We start from the raw sequence: 13558 nt of genomic DNA, 5'->3' as shown, positions 1-13558 counted from the left end.
TGGTCCCTCATGCTATAAGAAAGCAGGCTGAACAAGCCACAGAGAGCTAGCCTAAACAGTGCGCCTCTGTGGTCTCTGCTTTATAGTTCCTGCCTCCATGTTCCTGCCCCGAGTTCCTGCCTTGACTTCCCTCCACAGTGGACCATGATCAGGACATGGAAGCTGAAATAAACCCTTTCCTATTCACGTTGCCTCTGGTCATGGTGTCTTAGCACAGCAATAGGATTTAAGACACATATCGACTTCAAACTGGCATCAGCCTGGTGACCAGCAAGCACTCAAAGTGTCCCTCACTATAAAACTTGCACCACACAATGGCGTCCCTCCATGGACATCTTATAGCAGAATCCCTTCACACTGACAATGCAATCCGAGCCCTGTTCTTCACCCTAGTTAGGCAGCACCCCTTTGTGCTTCTTGAATACTCCAGGTTTGCTGATCTTTATTTCTCTGCTTGAATCACTCTTTGTACTCAATTCTATGATACCTGCGTCCTCAACGCACTGTGTCTCTTCCAATGTGAAATCTTAACAGTCATTCACCGCCATTCCACTGATCCTTACACGCCTCTCCTTCTTCAAAGCAGTCGCCACTCCCTGGGATAATGAATTCTTTTAGTGCATGGATATTGCCTTTTTATCTGTTTGTTTCTGTACCCTTAATGCACAAGACAGGATGTGTACATGGCAGAGGTAACATTTATTAAATCCACACACCTCCGCCTGGGTCCATACCCATTGTGCAGCCAACCCTGACACTGTCTGAGCGCTAGATGCTTGGGTTTTAGAACCAGTGGGATATGAATCTGGTACATATTCTTCTACAAGTTACATCAAGCTAGACAAGTTACTTAACTTCCTGTTTTCTTATCTGCATAACAGGAAATAACCTGTATTTCATGATATGATTCCACAGTTTGAAAAGGATGTTATTGAGAACTTTGTACAACTCCTAAAAATTGTTTAGTGTCAGGAGAGCTTTAAAAAGGAGAAAAGGTTAAAAGTTATATAAATTTTAAAAATAAGAGATTCATCTAGTTTTCCTGACTCTTCGTCATTGGAGCAAACACCACACAGTGAGAGTTAAAGGGGGATGTTCATTTTGGCTCAGAGTTCTGAAGATATGGATCCAGACTTGGATGCCAAGGTCATGTCGACTATTATGAAGGCAGGAGCAAGTAGCAAGCAAAGAATAACAGGAAGGGGCCAGTGCCAACAACATGCACTCTCCTAAGGCAAAACCCAACAACACACTTCTTTCAACCGGGGCTGTCTTTCACAGTTGTGCCACCTCCCAGTACTCTATTCAGTTTTTGAATCTATCAATAGATACAGTAGTTGGGTCAAAACCCTCATGATCCAGCTATATCAGAAAACACCCATAGACACATCGAGGCGCAGTTGACCTTCTAGGACATTCTTGATTCAGTTGACCATCAAGATTAATAATTATTGCTGGTGTTGAATATAGGGCTTTCCTGCCATAGGGTGTGTATATTTGTGTTTGATTATTCTTGAAGCTAAATCAGGACAAGTGGCTTTCTCTACCTGTAGCTTGAGTTTTTCTGCCTTGCCCACAGTCAGGACAAATCTTTGTCACCCGCCAGTCCCACAGCCGCTCAGACCCAACCAAGTAAACACAGAGACTTATATTGCTTACAAACTGTATGGCCGTGGCAGGCTTCTTGCTAACTGTCCTTATAGCTTAAATTAATCCATTTCCATAAATCTATGCCTTGCCACGTGGCTGGTGGCTTACTGGCATCTTCACATGCTGCTGGTCATGGCGGTGGCTGCAGTGTCTCTCTGCCTCTGCCTCTGCCTTCTGCTTCCCAGAATTCTCCTCTCTCCTTGTCCCACCTACTTCCTGCCTGGCCACTGGCCAACCAGTGTTTTATTTATTGACCAATCAGAGCAATTTGACATATAGACCGTCCCACAGCACTCTACCATTTGTTTTCACATGTGGAAAGCAAAGTGAAACCTTTGTTTCCAAGTTCTATGAGAGCCTGTTGAGATGTCTCCTGACCTGGAGTGGGTGTGCTATTCTTTCAACCTACTCACACAACAAACAGGCAGTCCATCACTTACCTCTACTTGGGAACATAAGCCATGTGCTTTGATGAGAAACGTATTAGAACTGAGTGTCCTCAGGAAACACAGGGCAGAATGTCAGACTTTCATCTCTGTACACGAGGGGTTTCCTGCTCCTTCCCTGAATCCTACCCAATGCAGCAGCTCTTTGTAAAGCCTCTGCCATACAAACTCAAAAACAGAAGAGTGATTGACACAAACCAACACCCTTCTCAAGTGTTAACTATTGCTTAAGTTCCTAACTTCAATTTCTCAAAACAAAAATGCATAGATAATTTTTGGGAGGCAAACAGAGGGCTTTCCCGTTCCTCTCATCTGGTTCGCACACTCGCAGTGGTGCCTCTGGGTATACCACTGAAAGAGCTTTAATTAAGAGCAAACATGCTTGGGCTTTCTTTATCTTGGTCCCAATAATTAGACTAAAGAGTTCTTGAAGCAGGGAAACAACAGATCCCTTTTTTTAAGGCTTTTTGTCTACTTCTGCAGCTGTGTTTTTAAGTCACATATAATGTGTAAGATGACTTTCAGCCTCTGGAGAGAACTCACACGCTGTATTTCGCCTATAGATACTGTCATGTGTTAAAAGAAACACACTTGTGGAAGACCTAGGATTGCAGGGTTCTGAGGGTAGGTGTAAAGGTTTATTGGGATAAAGGAGTGATTCATCAGGATGCTGATATTCTAGCATACTTTCTATTCAGTTTGGGAATGTAGAGATTACCCGGGAGAAATGAAATGGAAAGTTATATACCTAACTTCTAATGAAGTTAAATTTGTCTCAAGAATTGGATGTCAAGAACTGGACAGTCCAATTGCCAAATCTCTGTTTTATATACACACATTTTGCCATCTTATTCCACTCAGAAAGATGTTGCCAAGTACCATTCCTGCCATGGCGTTCAGTGCCAACCCATCCAAGTAGAAGCTTTTCTCTGTTAGAAAGAGTGCATGGCAGAAGCCCTGTGCTTCACGTGTGTTGGAAATACTCCCACTTGCAAAGCTCAGACTTCCCATGAATAAAGCTGTAGATATTTACCACCACTTAATCCAAAGGCCCCTCCTCCTTCTACATATGGCAGCTGCAGCATGTCTCATAAGCTACATCTGGACCACAAGTATAAAGAAGTACATAAGTTTTATCAGTAGGCTCTGACCATAAGACAAAACCCCTGCCCGTGGAGCTTTCACTCAAAACCATGGGCTTCTTGCTTATAACTCTGTCTCCCAAAGTGATGAAGGTCCCAGGCAAACCCCTTCAGACCTGGGCATCCACAATGAAAACTGGAGACTTACAAGATTTACCACAAAATGATGCTGTCATGATGTAAAGCTGTATAACCTTTATACACCATGTAGCACACAGAATACCGTGACTGTAAATGCTCGTTAAAAGTCGGTGGAAGAAGTGAGGTGTGGGACCTTGAGAGTAAACAACCCCGCTTCCAAGCTGCTTTTCCTCTTCTAACTGTGTTACTTTGGCCACTTAATTTCTCAGGGTCTGTCTCTATAAATTGGAATAATTCAGGTGATGATTCAATATGACAGTATGTATAAAATACTTACTTTTTTATTTACAAAAATGTTTAATTTTTTTAAACGGTACAAATGTTAAATGTTTACATTTGTACCTAATGCTCTGTCAACTGTCTCTACATTTTAGCCATTGTTTCTGACTTGTGACTTCCTGGGTTCTTTTAAAAAGTTAAAAAAAATGTATTTCAACATGGCTTATAATTCCTTGGTGAGATAAGTTGTTTATTTTCCTATAAGAATATGGTTGACCTGGGACCTTGTAAGTTCAACTGGAATGATAGAATCTGTGAGTAATGATGGTTCACACGTGGTCTTAATCTAGACCACTGAAGATCACCCACTGTGTGTGTCACCTCTGGGGTGGACATGCACAGGCATCCCTGGCCTGCTCTCTCATGTCTCCAGCCCTCACGCCCCAGCACAGGCTAGATGTGTAAAGAGGACAGCTATCATGTTTTGCCTTCTCTGTACTCAGCTCCTAACCCATTCCTTCAGCTTTATTTGGTTCTTTGGCTGTTTTCTTTTGGATTCTTGCTGGAAAGTTCTTTGGATCCCAACTTTAGGGACATGTGACTCCTCTGCTAGAGCTGGGCTATGGATCCAGAGGCCCCTGGTATCCAGGGCCTTTGATTACTTGTTTCACTATAAACACTTAATTATTAATAAAAAGTTATAGATACACACAAAGTACCATCCCCGACACAAGGACTCCAAGAATACACTCGGGAGAATGACCAAACGCAAGCTGCTCAAAGGGAGACATCTCTACAAAATGTCATTAGCTCTCAGGACCTCAGGGCCAGCTCTCCCACCTGCCTCAGGCGTAAAGGGGTGGGGGAGATTTCTCCCCCACCCATGTCGCCACATGGCAGATGAGGGGTGGGGCCAGATCTCCCATGCTCACATTCTCGGGGCCAGCTTACCTGTGCTCCCATCAACAGGGTCAGCTCTGCTGTGTGCTCAGATGAGGTGCAGGGCCCAGTTTCCCGAGTGTTGCTTCTGATAAAGGGAGGGTCAGCTCCCTTGGCAGCAGGGGCCAGGGGGTGACATCTTTCCTCTCCCTCCACCACCACACCACAGATGAGGAAGGTGGTTCCAGCTATGCCCCTCTCACGCCCTCAGGGCTGGCTCACCCAGGCCCCTGTCTACAGGGTCAACTCTACGGTGCCGCCCAGGCAAGGTGCGGGGCATAAGAGCGGGAGAGCGGCCCCTGCCCCTCACCAACTGCAGCGCTCGAGAGAGCAGGTCCTGCCCCTTGCCGGGGCAGCCCAATAGAGACAGCCCTGTTGGCCGAGGTGTGGGTGAACCAGCCCTGAAGTTGTGAGTGGGGAAGAGCTGTCCCCACTACCCATCTGTCATGGGGTGGCATGGGCAGGGGAGACCTGGCCTCCACTTACACCCTGCCCCTCACCACCTGTGACAGACAAGTGACCTGACCCTCCCACTCACCAGCTGCAGCACTTAGGAAAGTGGGCCCTGATCCTCACCTGGGCAGCACAGCAGAGCTGACCCTGCTGCAGAGGCACGGGTGAGCTGGTCCTGAGGGTGTGAAAGTGGGGTCGCTGGTTATATCCCCTCATCTGCCACATGGTGATGAAGATGAGGGAAAGATGCCCTTTGCCTCTTGCCCCTGCCATGTGTGGTGGCAAGGGAGCTGACCCTCCTTACCATCTGCAGCACTCAGGAACGTGAGTCCTATACCTCGCCTGGGCAGCACAGTAGAGCTGACCCTTTTGACTGGGGTGTAGGTGAACCATCCCGATGACGTGAGCAAGGGAGATATGGCCCCGCCCCTCATCTGCCATTCATTGGTGTGGGTGGTGGAGAGACACCCTCCACCCTTCTAAGCCTATGGCAGGTGGGAGAGCTGGCCCTGGTCCTCACCCGCTGCAGCGCTCAGGAGAGTGGCCCCTGTACCTCACCTGGGCAACACAGTAGAGCTGGCCCTGAAGGAGCAGGTGTGAGGGGGCCAACCCTGAGGGCATGAAAGCAGGAGAACTAGCCGTCCCTTGCTCATCTCTGCAAGGGATGAACTAGCTGCGGCAAGGCAGGAGTGCTCACCCTGGTGGTGAGAACAGGGGAAAGCTGGCAGGCTGACCAACTCTGCAACTACTCAGGCCCAGAACCAGGGTTAGGAGTTGGCCCACCCCAACATCCACCCCATCTGTGATCTGCTGGAGCACATGAAGGGGCTGATCCTACAGATCCAAAGCTGCAGGATCTCCAGAACACAGGACAACAACAGAATATCCCAGAGGAGTCCCAGTGGGTGCCCAGCATTGTTAGTGTAGCAGAAACCAGAGACATCAAACCAGACCAATGACTCTTTGTAATGAACATTTGCAAGTAAAGACACATGGACAAAGGGGTTTACTGTGCGACTCACTGTGTCACACTGCAGCTTCCATGTTTTCTTTTTTCTCTCTTAAATTTTATTTTACAGGGGAGGTTGCAAGGACAGAGGGTGGATATGAAGGGATGGGAAATGAATGGGATCAAGATGCATCATGTGAAAGACACAAAGAATAAAAAGTTCAATTTAAAAAAAAAATGACATTAGCATCTACACCAAGCGAATTTCAGTTCCAGTGTGAAAGTGAGGCAAATGGTTCTGGTTTGGGGAGCTGGGTAACAAACCCAGAACCCCAAGCTTGCTGGGCAAAGACTCCACCCCTAAACTAAACCCACAACACAAGTTTATGGCATTACGCAAGCCCCCAAAAAGTCAATGTTGTGTTATATTGATGCATGGGCATCAACTGAGAAGTCACCAAGTCACAAGACACTTGGCTTATGAGCAAAGAAGGACAATGACTAGCAAGCATTAGTTGAACAGTTTCCGTGTGAGGCACTGTAAAATGCTTGTCATCATAAAACAGTCCTGCTAAAATCACTAAGTACGCTGAAGCGCGGGGTATTTAAACAATTTGTGCAGAGTCACAGGGTTAGTAAAAACCTGGGTACCTGGGAGGCGCTTCCCCAGAGGGTGAGTCTACCAAAATGAGCAGCTAACGTCCAGCCCCTGCTTCCATGATGCTGGCATTCAAGTGGGACAAAGCCCATCAAAGATGGCAAGCGCATGAAATAATTTCAAATGAGTATTACAAAAGAAATAGCAAATAAATAAGGACTGAGGAAAATGGTGTTTTAGGGGTATGGGGGTTGCTAAAGGCTAACCTGTATCCCCTCCAAAATCCCATGTTACAGCCCTGACTTCCAGTACCTCAGACTGTAATGTATTTGTAGACAGAACATTTAGAGAGGTATTATGTGTTTAATTGTAGTCATCAACTTGATGAGACTGAGAAGATGGGCCTCTGGGCCGGCCTCCAAGGGACTATCTTATGAGGTCAAGTGAGATGAGAAGACCCACTCACTATGGATGGCACCGTTATCTACACTGCAATCCTGGACTGCACAAATGGTGACCTAAGCAAGAGAGTGCACTGATCTCTCCTTGACAGTACTTACAACATGACCAGCTGCCCTAGGTCCTGTTGTCACAACTTTCCCGTCATGATAAAATATAACCTTGAACTGTGAGCCCCTCAGTTGCTTTTGTCAGAGTCTTATCACAGCTACAAGAACACTAAGACACTGAGGTAAACAGGTTGTAGAGTGGGTTCTCAACCTAACATGACTGATGAGAAGATTCTAGAACAAGAGGAGAGGGAAGAGAGAGAAAGAGAAAGAGAGAAGGGGTATAGAAACACCTGAAGAAGAGAAGACTTTGACGGAAACCAACCTGTTGACCCCCTGACATCATAAGCTTCAGACTCTAAAACTATGAGAAAATGAATTTCGGTGGTCTAAGCCTCCATCTTGGGTGCTTTATTAGTCACGTAGACTAATGGAAGGGGCAGGGGAGCTTCTCTCTGGTGTGAGGTCACTTAAAATGAGGACTCACAGAAGAACAGAGTCAAAGAGAACCAGGGGAAGGCTGAGGCTGTCTGCAGGCAGCCCAGCCTCTTTGGTCAGTGGTCTCTCAGAAGATACTTCTCAACTTGTAAGGCATTGTAAAGCTTCATTCTCAATATGTCATCCTGAAAGTCACATGAGCAGGAAATGAATAGTGTTGTCTGATTGGTGGAAGCAGAAATAGTAAGCCATCAGTCTTCATTCCCACAGTAGCAGGACAGGTAGAAACTGTTTCTGATTCCCACAATGCAAGAGACAACATCCTTTCTATGGACACAGCTTTCCTCCCAATCCAGAAGTCTCTTGTGATAAGTCTCACAGGGATCTCATAAGGAATAATATCTATGGTGGTTTGTATGTGGAATAACCCCAATAGGTTCACATGTTAACACATGGCCACCATCTGGCCATGCTATCACAGTGGGCTATGTAACCTTTACTTGAAGCCTGGCTTGGAGAAGTGGGTCACTAGGAGCTGGTGTTGAGGTTTTATAACCAGGTTTCACCCACTTCCTGTTCTCTAGCTAGTCCCTGAGTGTGTATACCATGTGGCCAGCTGGCTTCCTGCTCCTACCCACCACAATGTCCTACCATGATGGAATGATCCCCTCAGACTGCAAGCCGGGAAAAATCTTTTCTTCCCTAAATTGCTTCTTGTTGGGTGTTTTGTCAAAGCAATAAGAAAGGTAACTACTGCAATACCTAAAGGAAAATCTTCTATAATTACATTTATTCTCACATTAGAAGGAATATTATAGCCACATGCTCAGCAGGAGAGGGAAGATTGAGAGATGAGAAACTACGGCTAATGTGGGAATATTCTGGAAGTGTCAGTTTCTCACATCTTCGCCCCCACAGCCTCTTCTTGCTGTGTTCTGTGAGGATGGCATGCCCTTTGTGAGCTTCATTTTGTTGTACTTGTTTCTTAGTGTTTCCAGGAGTAAGACGCTTTCATTTCCCCTTTTCTCAGATGAAGCACATCCATTACCCCATAAGCCTGTGAATTCTCTTCAAACTGGCTTCAAGTTTAACTGCAGCCTCTGCAAAATGGACCTCAGCAACCACCTAGAGAGCGTGCCAGCAGGGCCTGCAGAAGCAAGGAAGATTTCCATCCACCACATGTGCGCTAAGCACAAAATTACAATAATTAGAGATGGCAAAGGCTGAGCAGCCGATGTCCAGGAAGGTCAGAGGAAGATTGTGACGATGTTTAGTCTAGGCCGGCCCCGTTTTCTTAATACCACACAGAATGAACAAACTACGCATGCTTCCTCCCGTAAAGGATTACATGACACAATCAGACGTATTCTCGGCATATTTGTTCAATGTCACGGCACATAACTTGATCACATTTCATTCAGTTATCCCCTCTGAAGCATTTAGGAACTTGAATGTGTAAAGGAAACACTGACTATCAATTCCATAAATATCCTGAGAATATTATGGAAGAGGCAATGTCAGCACTGTGGACTTCGTTAAAAATGCAGTTAAGAAAATGACTGACCCTACAAATGACTGAGAAACACAAACCAATGGTTTCTCTCTTTCTACCCTTTTAATTCAAGGTGGGTATTGGTGAATTGTTGGAAACAGTTCAGATGTGAAAGGACTTTATAACACATGGGGAGCCTGAGCACTGGGGAGCCTCTTGTGGAAGAGAAAGCACATAGGCTCAGCTTTAAAACGTTGTCCAGATGCCACTGGGCACACCTACAAATGGCGAGGGTGATAAAGGACACATTTACAGGTGGAAGAAAAAAGTATGAACAAAAATAACTGTGGCAAGTAAAGGCACTTGCTGCTCAAGCCAGACAATCTGAGTTCGATCCCCAGAATCCATCTAAAGGCAGAAGGAGAGAATGGATTCCACAAAGTTGTCCTCTGACCTCCACATGTGCAGTGGTGTGCACAAACCTACACACACATCATAAACACACATAACAGTAGTAATAAACGGGCTTTAAATTAAGAGAAACTGAAATACTGTCATGGAACAATTCTTAGGAATGTACATGAGGGGCTGAAGAACAGCTCTAGTTTTATAGTTACAGAGAGTGGAGGGCTTCATGTGGCACCACAACCATGACGTGTCCACTTTATGACAAGCACGAAGCTTGGCCTTTGACATGTGAGATGTGTTTTCACATCTACAGTCACAATATTCTCAGATGACAACACTGGACCTCAGGGATTTTAAGCACAAAACCAGCAAGAGGATATTTTGATGAAAATCCTGATGTAAGATCACAGTCTAGAATTATCTATGAGGAAGTCTTATTTATTGTCACAAGTAAGAAATAAAGAAAAGATTATTTAGGATCAGAATAGTGACCTGTTGAGTTTGGAATAAGAAGAGAGGGCAGGGGGAGACCTCCAAAGGGCAACTTCATGTGTGTGTGATGACTGCATGTATCTGTGTGTGTGTGTGTGTGTGTGTGTGTGTGTGTGTGTGTGTGTGTGTGTGTGTGCTCGCGTGTGCACGCGCATGTGTGCATGTGTGTCTGCATATGGAGACCAGGGGCTGTCAAGTGTCTTTGCAAACACCCTCTGCCTTGTTTTTTATAAAGATTTGTTTATTTTCTTTTATGTGTATGTCTGTTTTGCTTGCACGTATGTATGTGTACCATGCACATGCCTGGTACTAGAAGCAGCTGTTGGATCCCCGGGAACTGGAACTACAGATAATCGTAAGCTGCCATGAGGGTGCTGAGGACCTAACTAGGGTCCTCAGAAGCAGCAGCTAGTGTTCTTGGTCGCTCATCATCTCTATCGCCCTTTCATTCTAGTATTTGAGATAGGGTCTCTCACTAAACCAGGAGACTGTGGATTCAGCTAGACTGCCTGTCTGGGGAGGCACTGGGATCCACCTATTTCTGCCTCTCCAGTTCAGGGGTTACAGACAAATGTCAACGCACCCAACTTTTTACTTGGGTACTGGAATCTAAACTCAGGTCCCCATGCTTGTATAGCAAGCCCTTCACCAACTGAACCTTCTCTGCAGCCCTCCAAATGGAAATTTTCAATGTGAGGATGCCAGTGGGACATGGGATCACAGCTACATATTACCTGAGAGTCACTCGCATCTACAGAATCATGGGAACTACAAGATTGCAGAAAAACAAAGATGAGACTATAAAATGCACCTCACTGCGAAACACCTCCATTTGAGCAAGAAAAAGAAGGAAGTCTTCCCAGTGAAGCAAAGAAAAGGAGAAAGGTGAAAGACATGTTAAAGGGGAAAGCATCAAATCGCAAACCCCCCTTTATATAATTATCTCAAGTCTGTGCACAAAGTCAAAGAGGGAGATGAAGGAATGAAAGAAGGTAAGCCCAATCCAGTAACAGTGGACCCATTGGAACATGGCGGTCCCAAAGAGGGGATGACCAACTGTCTTAAGGGACGCATAGAAGGTTGTTGTTCCAGAGACACTTCCTGAAGAAAGTGATCTCTAATGTGCAAGTACTTAACAGAGCACTCCTCTCCTCATGTGCATACTGACAGGTGGGACCCCAAAACCTGAACACTGGAGCATTCCTCTCCACACGTGCTTACTAACAGGTGGGAACCGAAACCTAAAGATTATTCTGCATGCTCACGCTCTGCATCATTCTTTATTCTTGGGCCATGGAAAGCACAGAAGGCCCCTTGGGTTTTAAGCCAGACACAGAAGCAAAGGAAGCTGCTTCTGTCAATCTTTTCATCTCTGAGATATCTAGCTCATTAAAATCTGGGGTTCTTTGATGGTCACACAGGCTGAGTGAAAACATGCCTGTGGTACTTGGAGGGAATAATTATAAAGAAAGAATGTTTCCCATTTTGTCCTTAAACTTATCTTTTTGAATATGCCAAATATTTTTTTCTTAAAATATTGCCACTTCCAACATCTTTTTTAAGCATAGGCTTTAGTGACATTAGAAAAAGGCATTCTGATGTAAAGAAAACTAAGCAAAAAAGGTAAAATGATTGTAGGAGTTCCACATATTTGAGCTAAATTAAATTTGAGCTTTGTTTACTTTCTTTTTCTTGTATAGCTAAGCATTTCTGTTTATGTTTTGGATCCATTGTTTTTTGTTCTCTAAAAATCTAAATATGCTCTGGTGTGACAGTTCACCCTGCTCAAAAATACTTGGCTATAGATGTATAGGCGCTTTCTTGCCTTGCATGAGAAATTCATTTGTGGATGGTGCAGATCCATGACTAGAAAGCAAAATAGAATCTTGTACTCCAAATGACCAACAGCTCTCTTTTCCAAGCCTGAAACATGAACACGTACCTTTTATTTTAGGAAAACCACACGTCCTCCAGGACAAGGACTATCCAACTTTGCCTATTTCCAAAAGAGAGAGAAAGTTTTGAAGAAATCCTGTTTCTGGAAGTTCTTTCACAGTCTCGTCGGTCCCAGGGTTCCTGAAAGCAGTGGTGGGGAGTCCTGGTTCGTTGTCCCAGCGGGAGCCCTGGCTTCTTCCTGCCTTTCAGTAGCCACCCAGTCCCCCAGCATTGCCACTAAGTTAGTCACAGAAACAAATTCATTAGGGGGAGCTAGGATTTAATGGTTAAAATAGAAGCCAGACTCTCAAGTGATGAGGGAAAGCAAGGCATGCAGGTACCTCGTACCAGGACCAAGAAGTCTTACCCTCTCCAAACCAAGGAGGTGCTCACTGCACACACACTGCCTCATTCCAGACCCAACTTTGTGGTTCTTTTCTTCCTCCCGTCCCACTTCTGGAAAAGGATTTATTCATACTAAAGGATAAAGGTTACTGAACAAGACTATTACAGAAGGCATGTAATTTGCAGTCATTATATCCCACCTCTGTATAATTTCTGTAACTGTTTAGTATAAATAACAGAAAACACTTCAGCATGTTGGCTCTGTGTGCTTCCCCATTATACCATTTGCAAGTTACAATCATTCATTTACAGCCTAAACTTCTCTTTGTACGTGGTATTAAAAGCCACAGTCAGGTTAGATCAAGTCAGGATCTACTTCAAGGCAAGGGTCATCTAGAAGCTTAAGTGTATAGAAACCAGCCTCCTGCAGAAGCTAACTCATAAAGTCATTGCTGCTACAATGTCCATAGCTTGTTCCCAGTGTTGCCGTTCTTATCTCTAACTTCTTACTAAACATCAATGTTTGGGGACAAAGAAAAGAACCCGAATAGACGTTCTGTCTTCTGTCTGTACTACTTCACCTCCCCATTTCTTAACAAGAGGTTTGCAGCAGATTCAGTTTGAATAGAGTGTAAAAGGCTGAGCTGTGCGAACCATGATGGATTACTGTGGGGTCTGTGTGAGAACTGTCCCCACAGGCTCGGGTGTGGGGACACTCAGCCCCCAGTTGATGGTGCTGTTTGAGGTAGTTATAAAATTTTTAGGAGGTGGAGTCTTGCTGCAGGAAGTGCACTAGTTTGAGTGGGCTCTGTGGATTCAGAGACTTCTCCCACTTCCACTTCACTTTCTCTGCTTCCTGCATGTGAACGGAAATGTAGGCAGCCAGCTTCCGGATCCTGCCATGCCTTCCTCAGCAGTGGGGATGTTCCCTCTGGAAATGTAAGTCAAAGCAAACTCTTCCTCCTCTCCCGCATTGCTGTTGGTCATGGTGTTCTGTCACAACAAGAAAGAATAACTAATACAATTACCATGAGCTCCACATGCAAGGCAAGTTGACTCCGTTATGAACTCTAATCAGTCAAGTAGAAGACCAATGAGAAAATGTACATATACTTACTTATTTGTTTGTTTGTTGTTTTGAGGGTGCATGTGTCACAGTATACACTTTGAGATCAGAAGACAACTTGGAAGAGTTGGTTCTCTCCTACTACTGCCCAGTGGGACATAAGCATTGAACTCAGGCTTTGTGGCAAGAGCCTTCCCTCACCAAGCCATCTTGCCAATTCCCTAGCCATAGTCTAAACGGATTCTGCTGCTAGTGTAACATGGCAACTAAACTTCACTGACCTCACAGATACACACACATACATTTATTTGTCAGACACACCTACAGCTAACATAA

This window comes from Peromyscus maniculatus, chromosome 6 (genome assembly GCF_049852395.1).
Source record: "Peromyscus maniculatus bairdii isolate BWxNUB_F1_BW_parent chromosome 6, HU_Pman_BW_mat_3.1, whole genome shotgun sequence".
NCBI classification, from domain to species: domain Eukaryota; kingdom Metazoa; phylum Chordata; class Mammalia; order Rodentia; family Cricetidae; genus Peromyscus; species Peromyscus maniculatus.
This window is presented reverse-complemented; position numbering follows the sequence as displayed.